General features: G+C 41.0%; 1 long non-coding RNA gene and 1 pseudogene across 1 annotated transcript; both read left to right on the forward strand.

The window, feature by feature from the left end:
• Nucleotides 1-1,188: 1,188 nt before the first annotated feature.
• On the forward strand, nt 1,189-7,557 carry LOC134623273 (Fc receptor-like protein 5; annotated as a pseudogene).
• A 3,836-nt stretch (nt 7,558-11,393) lies between these two features.
• Nucleotides 11,394-12,101, forward strand: LOC134623274 (uncharacterized). Its single transcript, XR_010093288.1, has 3 exons — nt 11,394-11,606; nt 11,807-11,926; nt 12,084-12,101. It is a non-coding gene; the product is annotated as an uncharacterized LOC134623274 (long non-coding RNA).
• Nucleotides 12,102-12,557: the final 456 nt, after the last annotated feature.

Genomic DNA, 12,557 nt, shown 5'->3' on the forward strand with positions numbered 1-12,557 from the left:
TCAACGGAGGAGGAGGAACCAGAACCAGTAACAGCTGATTTATGGTAAGCTACAACAGATAAATGACAGAGTATATGCTTTGATGGGTTAGAGATTTGGCAAGGAATGTAGACAAAGAGCAAGATGGAAATTTCTCGGTTCTTGTGTGTATGGCACATTTTTATATCTACCCACCACTGCTGCATTTAAGTATGCATTATAATGTGTGAAAACAGATACAAGCAGAGTCATTCTGATGATGACACAGTGTGGACTAAAAAAAAGCATGTGGCATGTGAAACTGAAAAGAAGTTTGTCATGCAGAAATACAGCTGCCTTTAAGAGTCGCCAAAAAAGTGAGCATTTCAAAACTGTCTGTATGTTTTGGGGTATTTTTAGATTTCATATTTCAAATATTAAAACCAAGTTTTAAATAAAAACAAGTACTGAAACTTGTAGTATAAGCAAAAATTAAATTAAAAACAGGCAGTTACATAATAATGTTTTTCCCTATTCCTTTTTTTCACAAAATAAATGCAAAATGCCCAGCCCGTTCTCACTCCTGAGGCGTAACATCCCGACATTTTGTCACGTCCCGCGGCGTTCCTGAGGAACGCGAAAGGTGACCTTCCACGTTGTTATGGTACGCGGCGGGTTCCAGCCCTGTATTGCAGCCCTAAACCTAACCTTATCCCTAAGCCTAACCATAACCTTATTTGTAACCTTAACCATAACCTTATGCCTAACCTTAACCTTATTCCTAACCTTAACCAGCACTTTAATGAGGTGAAATAGTGTTTTCTAAAGCGATTTTAAGGGAAAAAGCGAAGATGTGTAGATTGAGTCCAAACGGTTCTCATGTGTCCGCAGTTTTCCGATGTCGTGACGTAGGAACGCCTTGGGTGCCCGAAAACGTAATATGTTGACGATTTGTCACCTAGCGTAAAATGTTACGATTTGGGAGTGAGAACGGGTTGAATATTTTTATTGTGAATATTGATCTTGAGGGTAAACTGGAAGCCCACTTTGCTGCCTCGGAGCCCTGTACACCACAGAGTGAGGTCAGCATATCCAGGATATCTTCAGCGCTCTAGCAAACATCCTGCTCACCTGTCAGCTGTTTAACACCTGCTGCTTATTCAAGAAACGCCCACGTTACTTGCTTATAGTCACAGTTTAACGTGGGCAGCTGCAGTTCAATGCAACGTAATGTCGGCACAATATTGTGCACAAGGTAAGTAAAGTAGTTTTTTCTTTTTCCTGAGCTCAGAGCTGCTGGAGCTTGTGTTTTCCTCACAGTGACTGACCTGGGTTACAGACGACAAACACGATTTAAACCGAGAGCGATGCACACCTAGAAAACTACAGAGCACTTTATCAGCGGCTGATATCCAGTCACTGGCACACAGCCAGGTTCTGTCTGTTGGGTCATGTTTACTTCACTGTTTTATTTACAACTTAGCAAATTGGTTTGGCTCAGATTAAAGTTACGTTTCCTAACTGCATAGTTTTACTGAAGTTTAATGTCACACTGGAGCACGTTATGTTAACCCAGGGTTAACAGTGTTGGTAGTATCAAACTAATAAAACGGTCATACAAATCTAATTCACGGGTCATATTGATATTCTAGGGCAGGGACTGCCAAAATGAAATAAATAAATACACCATGAAATAATTAATTAAATGTGTCAAAAAATAATTAAATGTGTCAATAATTAATTAATTAAATACATATTTATACATTCTAATTTTAATTAATTCATGACACATTTAATTAATCATTGACACATTAAATTAATTATTTAACGGTGTATTTAAATAATTCATTTTGGCAGTCCTGGCATTCCATAGATATAAAGGAGGATGATGTGCCAAGCGAAACAGGCACTTTGTGAGGTGCTGAGGCTGCCAGTTCTCCCACCCTTCACTTGATATGTGACTAAGGTGTTAGTGGTGACACGTGCACTGGCCGCTTCCCTACATGTTGCTCCCAGCCTTGCCGCTGCCGGTTTTCTGTTGTGTGTGTTTTGTGTTTGCCACTGTTAATAAAGCCCAAACCTTTGACACTGACCGGGGCTGTCTCTGGTGTTACCCTCCTTACATCCCTAGCCAAGCCGGGTGGTAACAGCCACATTTGAGTGTCTTTAGTTTGATAATGTCTGAAGTTTCTGTCTTTATTGTAGTGCTCTGTACGCTCCTCTGCACTGGATACGTTCAAGGTGACTGAACAGTTTTCACTTTTTAAATTTTTTTTTCTTAAAATACTGCATAAATCTTAATTACCATTTACTTGTTTTATATTTATTTATTATTCAATATATGAACAGTGTATGAACATACTATCACAGATTGTGTCGTGCATAAAAGTGTTTCAGATTGTTAACGTTGTGGTTCTGTTGGATTCTAGATGCTGTGCTAACTATTGAACCCAACTGGTCCAGTTTTTTCATCGGAGAGTCTGTTACCTTTAAATGTGACATGAATGAAGGAGAAGACACTGACTGGCAATACAAAACCAACAAGGATGGTCGAGAATTCATCCGCTACAACCCACTCAAAGAGTACACATTATAAATAAAATATTCAAGTCACAGTGGTGAATATCAGTGCTCTGGTCGCTGGAAGGGATCATCTTATACAAAGATCAGTAATACTGTCTCTGTAACTGTATTAGGTAAGTCCTCAATGACCAATAATGTGATGATTCATGTTTATAAAAATCATTTGAATCATAAAATTCTGACATTTAATGAATGTTGTCATTGAAACTTGTTGTTTTCTGATGCATTGAAACTTGAAACGTTGACAAGGACTACTACATTTTACTGGGTACTTTGCTCATAGTATACACATGTAGCCCTCATTTACTCAATATCATTAAATAAATGGGCTTTGGGTTCTTTTTCTAGTGTACTCTCGTACGATATTTTTTCATTAACTTCTCTTTTGTTTCTGGGATCAATGAAGCTTATTCCTTAACAGTAGCACTACACGCGAAAATGAACTCTAGTGTCTACAGTGCAGTAAATCATGTCATACATCATGTAAAGTAGAGCATTGCAACCCTCTTTTAATTTACCAAAATAACGAAAACAATAAAATAATAAAATGGCAGGTTTCAGTATTAAGGCAAAGCAAAACACACACAGCAATTTACCCATTGTACACAGAATCCCCACATACACAGTGTAAATCACCAGTGATAAAACAATTATAGTCCCAAACTAAACCTAAAGCCGGCAGAAATACACCCTACGTTGCAGGCCTGTATTGCTCCAGTATAAATCCAAAACTATCTCCAAACCGGAAGTTCTTCACTCAACGAGCAAAAAATAAATAAATAAACTCAGTACCTTGTGAAACTTGCAATTCCCACCAGATTAATCCAGGCAACAGGTTGTCTTCAGCTCCTTCAGAAACACTCCGCTCTGAATGCAGTAGATGATGAGATGAGGTCCGTGATCTCCACGTGCTCCACAAGCTACCTGTTTTAGCTTCCCACGTTGCCAGAGGTACTCAGAGTGACGCGGGCACTCAGAGTGACTATCTGGGGTTGGTCTGTCGCTATCCAGTTCGGTAACGATCCTCTGCAGCTTTTTACGTCCCACAATTTTAGCAAAACGGCAGTCTACAGTAGTCCGTATTAGCGAACGGCTGGGTTAGCCTCACTTTAACTCAATGCGTGCACGGCCGCAGTAAACAAAAACACAGTCCAGCAGCTTCACGCCGAAACTTCACGTGTCATGTCACTAGCTTACAGACACTGTGACTTATCTTTTCGAAAAGTCTAAACACACTTACTAATACTACACAAAAACAAGCTAGCTTCTCCGGATGCTCCGTGTAACTCACGCACCACCACCCTCTCTCCTCGCGCTCTCTTTTTTCTTCTCCACCCTGTGTTACCTTCACAGACCATATCCCCATAGGAAATTACAGTTCTCACAAACAATTCACAATAAAAGAAAGATAACTTATTTTAAACAATGCAAACAGGTTTTTAATCATTTTACATGAACTTTGATCTTTTTAAACCGGGTTACACACAGCATTACAATACTCACAGACTGTCATTTATTTTTACTTCGTATGTGTATTTTAAAATATAACAAGAATAACTGTGGATTAAATTAATTCTAAATAAGGAGAAGACGAAACATCAAAAGCTTCATAAAATTTAAGGTAATGATGTTTCTTTTATCTAAACCTGAAACTAGACAGATCCCTCTGAACCCATCATTGTTTCCTTCAACAGTGAACTGCATTAGTTTATATCCAGTGTGACTTCTTCAGGCCAGAGATTGGACAAACATTTATACTGTGCCTATTTAGAGATCTACAACCTGAATTACTGCAGCTCTGTCACCATATTGAGACAGAAAAACAGCAAACATTTAAAATGTTTTAAACTGCAAGGAAAGAAAAAAAACAATATAATGAAAACATTTGTAGATTTTATTTTGCTGGAATTTGAGTCACCTGAAAAAATCTTTTAAAATGTGGGATTTTTTTTAACCTTGATTCCTGATTCGGGCAGTATACGATGTGCTACCAAGTCCATCGAATCTCTTCACTTGGGGGAAGTTGGAGACACCAGGCTGTCTTCTCTGTCAGAAGAGAGGAACCCTGGAGCACATTTTAAGTTGCTGCCCAAAAGCCCTGGCCCAAGGGCGATATAGATGGCGACACGACCAAGTCCTGAAGGCTGTAGCGGATTTGATCTGCAGCGGGATCAGTCATAATAAGAGCACCTGCCCAGTTAAGAACAAGGTAACGTTTATAAAAGCCGGGGAGAAGCTAGCAGTACCATTCTGAAACACCTCGCCTGGCCTGTTGGCAACGGCGCACGATTGGGAGCTGGGAGTTGACCTGGCAAAGCAGTTAAAGTTCCCCGAAGCGGTAGCCAAGACAACTCTGAGGCCAGACATTGTTGTTACTTCACTTGCCTCCAAGCAGGTAATCCTTCTAGAGCTTACTGTGCCTTGGGAAGACCGTATGGAGGAAGCCCATGAGAGGAAGAGGGCAAAGTATTCCGAGTTAGTGGAGGAGTGCCGGAGTAATGGCTGGCGGGCAAGATGCCAACCCATCGAAGTGGGTTGTCGAGGATTCGCGGGTCAATCCCTTTGCAGGGTATACAAAATGCTAGGCATCGTAGGGGCTAACCAGCGAAGAGCCATCAAGTTGGCCACCAATGCAGCAGAAGCGGCGTCGAGGTGGCTGTGGATCAAAAGAGGAGGGGAATGGCATGTAGGGTAGCGCTACCTAGACACAAGCTGGGGCTTGATTGACCCTGGCTGGGTCGCCTGGGAGAGGGGGTCTGATTGTTGAAAGACCCGAAACCCCCAATGACCCCAGGTTACATCACTGATGATGTGTCCAGGGGCACCAGAGGGTGTATCATCAACTTAACTAATATAATGGATCAGGTGTACAGTGGTGGCCAAAAGTTTTGAGAATTTCATAAATATTGGAAATTGGAAAAGTTGCTGCTTAAGTTTTTATAATAGCAATTTGCATACACTCCAGAATGTTATGAAGAGTAATCAGATGAATTGCATAGTGCTTCTTTGCCATGAAAATTAGCTTAATCCCCAAAAAACTTTTCCACTGCATTTCATTGCTGTCATTAAAGGACCTGCTGAGACCATTTCAGTAATCGTCTTGTTAACTCAGGTGAGAATGTTGACGAGCACAAGGCTGGAGATCATTATGTCAGGCTGATTGGGTTGGAATGGCAGACCTGACATGTTAAAAGGAGGGTGATGCTTAAAATAATTGTTCTTCCATTGTTAACCATGGTGACCTGCAAAGAAATGCGTGCAGCCATCATTGCGTTGCATAAAAATGGCTTCACAGGCAAGGATATTGTGGCTACTAAGATTGCACCTAAATCAACAATTTATAGAATCATCAAGAGCTTCAAGGAAAGAGGTTCAATTCTTGTTAAGAAGGCTTCAGGGCGTCCAAGAAAGTCCAGCAAGTGCCAGGATCGTCTCCTAAAGAGGATTCAGCTGCAGGATCGGAGTGCTACCAGTGCAGAGCTTGCTCAGGAATGGCAGCAGGCAGGTGTGAGCGCATCTGCACGCACAGTGAGGTGAAGACTGTTGGAAGATGGCCTGGTGTCAAGAAGGGCAGCAAAGAAGCCACTTCTCTCCAAAAAAACCATCAGGGACAGATTGATCTTCTGCAGAAAGTATGATGAATGGACTGCTGAGGACTGGGGCAAAGTCATATTCTCCGATAAAGCCTCTTTCCGATTGTTTGGGGCATCTGGAAAAAAGCTTGTCCGGAGAAGAAAAAGTGAGCGCTACCATCAGTCCTGTGTCATGCCAACAGTAAAGCATCCTGTGACCATTCATCTGTGGGGTTGCTTCTCATCCAGGGGAGTGGGCTCACTCACAATTTTGCCCAAAAACACAGCCATGAATAAAGAATGGTACCAAAACACCCTCCAACAGCAACTTCTTCCAACAATCCAACAAGTTTGGTGAAGAACAATGCATTTTCCAGCACGATGGAGCACCGTGCCATAAGGCAAAAGTGATAACTAAGTGGCTCGGGGACCAAAACATTGAAATTTTGGGTCCATGGCCTGCAACTCACCAGATCTTAATCCCATTGAGAACTTGTGGTCAATCTTCAACAGGTGGACAAACAAAAATCCACTAATTCTGAATAAATCCAGGAAGTGATTATGACAGAATGGGTTGCTATCAGTCAGGATTTGGCCCAGAAGTTGATTGAGAGCATGCCCAGTCGAATTGTAGAGGTCCTGAAAAAGAAGGGCCAAAACTGCAAAAACTGACTGTTTGCATGAATGTCATGTAATTGTCGATAAAAGCCTGCTTGTAATTATATTTCAGTACATCACAGAAACAACTGAAACAAAGATCTAAAAGCAGTTTACCAGCAAACTTTGTGAAAACTAATATTTGTGTCATTCTCAAAACTTTGGCCACGACTGTACATTGTCTTCCCTTCTTTTTCATAACAGCAGATAAACCCAGGGCCACACTGACAGCAGCAACAACAATCATACCAGTAGGGGGCAGTGTGACACTGACCTGCTCTGTGCAGAGCTCTGATGGATGGAAATATGAGTGGTTCAGACGAACCCAAAGAACTTATGAAGTTCAAATCAGAGGTCAGCAAAACAGAGATATCAGAGTATCTCAAGGAGGAATCTACAGCTGCAGAGGAACAAGAGGAAACCCAGTTTACTACACTGATATAAGTGATGATGTCACCATTGAGATAACCTGTGAGTTCAGTCATCTAGTTTGAAATATACATTCACTCATGATTATCAAACATACAATGTGAAGTTTTCTGTGTTGATTTCATGTTTCTATTTGTATCTCAACTGTTAATATGTGTAAACAGTTTCCAATAAAGTTGTTGTAAAACAACAACCCAACTGGCCTCAGATATTCAGAGGTGAGACGATCACTCTGACATGTGAGGTGCAGGAAGGAGGTGAAACCACTGAGTGGGAGTATGAATGGAGAGGACCCAGGACACCCACACAGTGGACACACAATAATGATGTGACAGTTTGTCATCACTTTGTGTCATGAACTTTCACCTGGTATAGTGACGGCAATGCTACCCCGCTGCTACATCACCTGAGGACAATACTTACAGAAATAAACAGAAATACTGCTACTACTACTATTACTAATAATAATAATTAAAGCTGCAAGCAGCGATATGAGGGCCCTCGCACCCCAACACGTCCGATCTGATGTCACATTGATGGAATTCATGCATTTAACCACCAGCTAACATTTCATCTCATTCAATCATGATTACAGTCGTCCCACTAGGTGGCGCTCTAACCATTACTGACAAATGGCATAACATACATTTCCGAGCTCAAGTCTCATCACGCCTGCGACGACTGGGAGAGATTGGACATTGTGTTTTTGAGTGACAGCAGATTACTGCTTTTTGGCGAGTGATTGAAACTCCACGTGCTGCCATGACCATCCTGTTTCCCTGGACGTAAAAAGCTTCGCAATTTAACATCACAAAGGTCTTTGGATTCCACGCACTGGAGATCGCGTAAATCTAATGAAACCCCTTGGAGGAGTTCGTCAAAGTATGAGGCCTGATAAGAAGGGAAATTGTCGCCAAAATTACACATTAATTTCAAAATGGCTGACTTCCTGTTGGATTTGGGATATTGCTCCAAGAGACTTTTTTGTACATCTTGATATCTTCCATAAGCTTACCAGGTTTCAGACTCGTACATAAAACACAGAGCAGGGGCTGTTGATTTGAAATTTTGTAGGGGGCGCTGTGGAGCCATTTTGCGCTAATCAATGAAAATGGTAAAATAACAAGAAAGCGCTCATCACATTGGAGGTGTGCGCCCAATTTCAAGACATTTTAAACTTTCCAAGCCCCTCAAAAGCCACTTCAATGGTCATGGTGAACAGCGTTACCACCAGGGTGCACCGTTCAGTTTAAAGTCACAATTTTCTCACTGAAGCATCATGAGGGACTGATTTTGATATTCACCGCTTTTCAGGTGGCCACGACGAACCTGTGAAAATCAGTACAACAAAATGAAAGACATGACATTTCCTGCTGCCACTAGGTGGCGCTCTACATATTCCTGACAATGGGCACATCAATCTGTTCAGGGCGCGTCTGACATCACGCCCTCAAAGTCTGGTACTGATCAGACTGGATTTCATTGAGTTACACTAATTTGTTTCTTCATGGCGAGACATCAATGTTCGCCGTGCTGCTGGGGTCACACCCTTTCGCGAAAACTCACAGTTTTCACTGTAAGCCAAGACCAACTCCTTAAGGCTTTCCTGGAAAAATTTGAGGCTGCAGATGTCACCCATCACAATACTGTACACCAAAGTGTAAAACATGACATTTCCTCTTCCCACTAGGTGGCGCTGTCCCTGGTGTCAAATATGGCACTTGAAATATGTTCAGGGGTGGAGCCTTATCATATGTGTGCTCTTTGGTCCAGGTCGGACCATGTATGAGGGAATGAGAGACAATAAGATTTTCATGGCGAGTCATCGAAATTCGCCGTGGCGCCACGGCCTCACAGTATCGTGAAAACTCAAAAGCTCCGCAATTTAACATGGCCCAGGTGTGTAGTTGACACTGACCAAAGATGAAGCTTATACGACCAAATCCCAAGGAGGAGTTCGAAAAAGTTCGAGGCATGGAAATGGCAAAATTAGAGCCAAAATGTGACCTTCAATCCAAAATGGCGGACTTCCTGTTGGGTTTGCGTCAATGGTCCCACTGACTTTTTTGTTCGTCTTGGCATGATAAGATAAGATAAGATAAGATAAGATAAGATAAAGATAACCTTTATTAGTCCCACACGTGGGAAATTTGTTTTGTCACAGCAGGAAGTGGACAGTGCAAAAAGTTATGAAGCAAAAATTAGAATAAAATAAAATAAGAATAAATACAGTACACAACTGTACAGAATAGAATAAAATAAAATACTATATACAGTAGAATAAAATAGAATAAAATATACAATAAGATAAAAATAGAATACAAATGCTATATACAACTCAGTAAAGATACAACGATGCCAGAAAAGATTATTGCACATTAGTGTTATTGCACATTTGTGGATGTGTGTGTTTGATCAGTTAAAGTCTTTGTTGTGGAGTCTGACAGCAGTGGGGAGGAAAGACCTGCGAAATCTCTCCGTCCCACACCGTGGGTGCCGCAGTCTCCCACTGAAGGAGCTGCTCAGTGCTGTCACAGTCTCATGCATGGGGTGGGAGATGTTGTCCAACAGGGATGACAGCTTAGCCACCATTCTCCTGTCACTCACCACCTCCACTGGGTCCAGAGGGCATCCTAGAACAGAGCTGGCCCTTCGGGTAAGCCTGTTCAGTCTCTTCCTGTCCCCAGAAGAGATGCTGCCGCCCCAGCAGACCACACCATAAAAGATGGCTGAGGCACTGCCATTTGTTAAAATAAAAGAAACACATGACCGGGTTTAATACAAAAAGCAATGATGACCAATCAGATTTGGAGCTTTAGTGAAAATATTCAGAGTTGGAGCCACACCAGCTTCATGTCAAAAAGATATCAGGGCAAAGCAGCAGATGGAGGAGAATCGAGGGAAGAAAAGAAAAACATCAAAATAATGTTACTGTTGCTATGACTACTATCCTCACCACCACCAGTCACCTACAGCAGGAGGCGAGCATATTGAGGTTGCCTTTGATAGTGCAAAACGTTTCATCAACATTGTTGTGTTTGTTGGGGCGAAAACTTACACACATACAGTACAGCACTTCAGTCACACTGCTAGCGATCGAAGATTTATGTAAATTTGACAAGCTGAACTAATTCTGTACAGGAGACACTGCACGAGGTTGACTGACAATGGTCTACAGCCAATCAGCACGCAGAACACAATGCGCTGTAAGAAAATAAAAAATTAAAAAATTAAAAAGCATTAAAACTGCACAAAAAATACCCGTGAAACAGAGGGGCGCGAAAGTTGACCCATGTTATAGCGAGGGACCACTGTACCGTACACAATAGAATAGAATAAAATAAAATACTGTATACAATAGAATGGAAATGCTATATACAACTGAGTAAAATACAATGTTGTCAGAAAAAGAGAATTGTACTTAGTCTTATTGCACATGTGTGGATGTGTGTGTTTGGTCAGCTGCAAAGTCTTTGTTGTGGAGTCTGACAGCAGCAGGAAGGAAACACCTGCAGAGTCTCTCTGTCCCACATCGTGGGTGGGATAACAACTATAAAAAAAATAAATAAAGACCTGAGACATGGGAAATGCAGTTTGTGATAAGCAGGAAAAACGCAGATGAACCAACAGGGAACAAAGGGAAACACACACAACATATACAGCGGGTAATGAGGGAATACAGGGAGGCACAGGTGAACCTAATCTGATGAGATGAGACAGCGAGGAAGCAAAACAGAATACGCTGACGCAGGACATGGGACTGTCAAAGTAAAACAGGAAATACATGAAAATAGAAACAAGGAACACTAGACGTAACACAAGGAGCACGAGAGGCACAGTGACAAAACCTAAGGGCTAAAGAATAACAAAGGGAACTAGAAATACAAAAGGCAAAACCATGAAAAACCACTAAATAACAGAATCTTAAAGAATCAAAAACCCAAACACAGAGTCACCAGACCATGACAAATTACTTTTTAAATACAACAAAGAAAATATAAAAGTTTCACATTCTCAGTCAAAATGAGTTTACAGTTTATTGTTTATGTCCACCATTTCCATCTAGTTGTTTAAATTATTTAGATTGAGTCATTTATTTGTTTGTTCTTTGTCTAAACTGAACTGCAGATAAACCAAAGGCCACACTGAGAGCTGATAACACAGCTGTTCCAGTAGGGGGCAGTGTGACCCTGACCTGCTCTGTGAACCCATCATCATCATCTGGATGGAAATACTACTGGTACAGAGATGGAAATTACTCTGAAGCCCGAACCACACAAGATGCAGTTTTCCACTCAAATGGACAAATCAGTGTCTCACAGGAAGGACTCTACAGGTGCAGAGGAGGAAGAGGAAACCCAGTTTACTACACAGAGGACAGCCAAGAAGTTCAGATTAACAAAACTGGTGAGTTTGTTAGGACATTTTAAGAGACTTGGCTCGTGTAGATGTGTTCACTGTGGGGAGTCAAGTTATTTAAACACAGCAGGAGTTGACTCAGAATCTAGTCAAGGAAAATAGATGATCTGGATCTTTTGTAAAGTTATGTTATGAAATATTAAACATAAAAAAGTTGATTAATAATTAATTTTTGTTTGTTGTTACAGTAACTGTGTCAGGAGCTGACAGCTCATCTTCTCCTGTGTGGTTGATTGTTGGACTGGTTTGTGGAGTCTCTCTCATTATTATTCTCCTGCTCTTGTTGTATCGCTGCAGACAGTCCAAGTGTAAGAGCCTCTTCTTTTCATTCTGTATTAGAGAGTTTATTTACTAAATACATTTTAATTATTCAAACATATACATATATTCTGATCTCATGCCACAAAATAAAAATGGAACAATTTACATCACAAACATGTGTAATAACATTTGTCTCTTTCACAGATTCCTGCTTCACCAGGTTGGTAAAATACTTTTTATGATTATTTTAAACAAACATCAGTTACTTTTGAGTTTATTGTGTTTATTTCATGTTTTAGGTCGATCCAGTCGGAGAGTCACAGTCCGGGCTCCTCCACAAATCATGGAGTCAACCAGAATGAAACTCATGTGTACGACTCTGTTCATCCTGGTCAGCACTTAAACCGATCTTATACACATCGAGGGCCGTTCAGAGTTTAGTGTAAGTTTGTCTGCTTCATATACAGAATGATATTGTTATTGTACAGTATAGTATTGTCCATCTATATGTCCCCAAACTAAATAGTTTTCTCTTATGTTTTTACTGTCTCTCAGTAATTCTGCTGCCATGCAGGCTGATTTATTCTTCACATTATTAAATGTCTTCAGCTCATAATATCTTTACATGTTGGAAATCACTTTGTCTTTTTGTGCTTGTCTTACAGGTCAGTGAGGAGA

Source organism: Pelmatolapia mariae, unplaced genomic scaffold (genome assembly GCF_036321145.2).
Source record: "Pelmatolapia mariae isolate MD_Pm_ZW unplaced genomic scaffold, Pm_UMD_F_2 NODE_ptg000506l+_length_44710_cov_1, whole genome shotgun sequence".
Classification (NCBI taxonomy): Eukaryota; Metazoa; Chordata; class Actinopteri; order Cichliformes; family Cichlidae; genus Pelmatolapia; species Pelmatolapia mariae.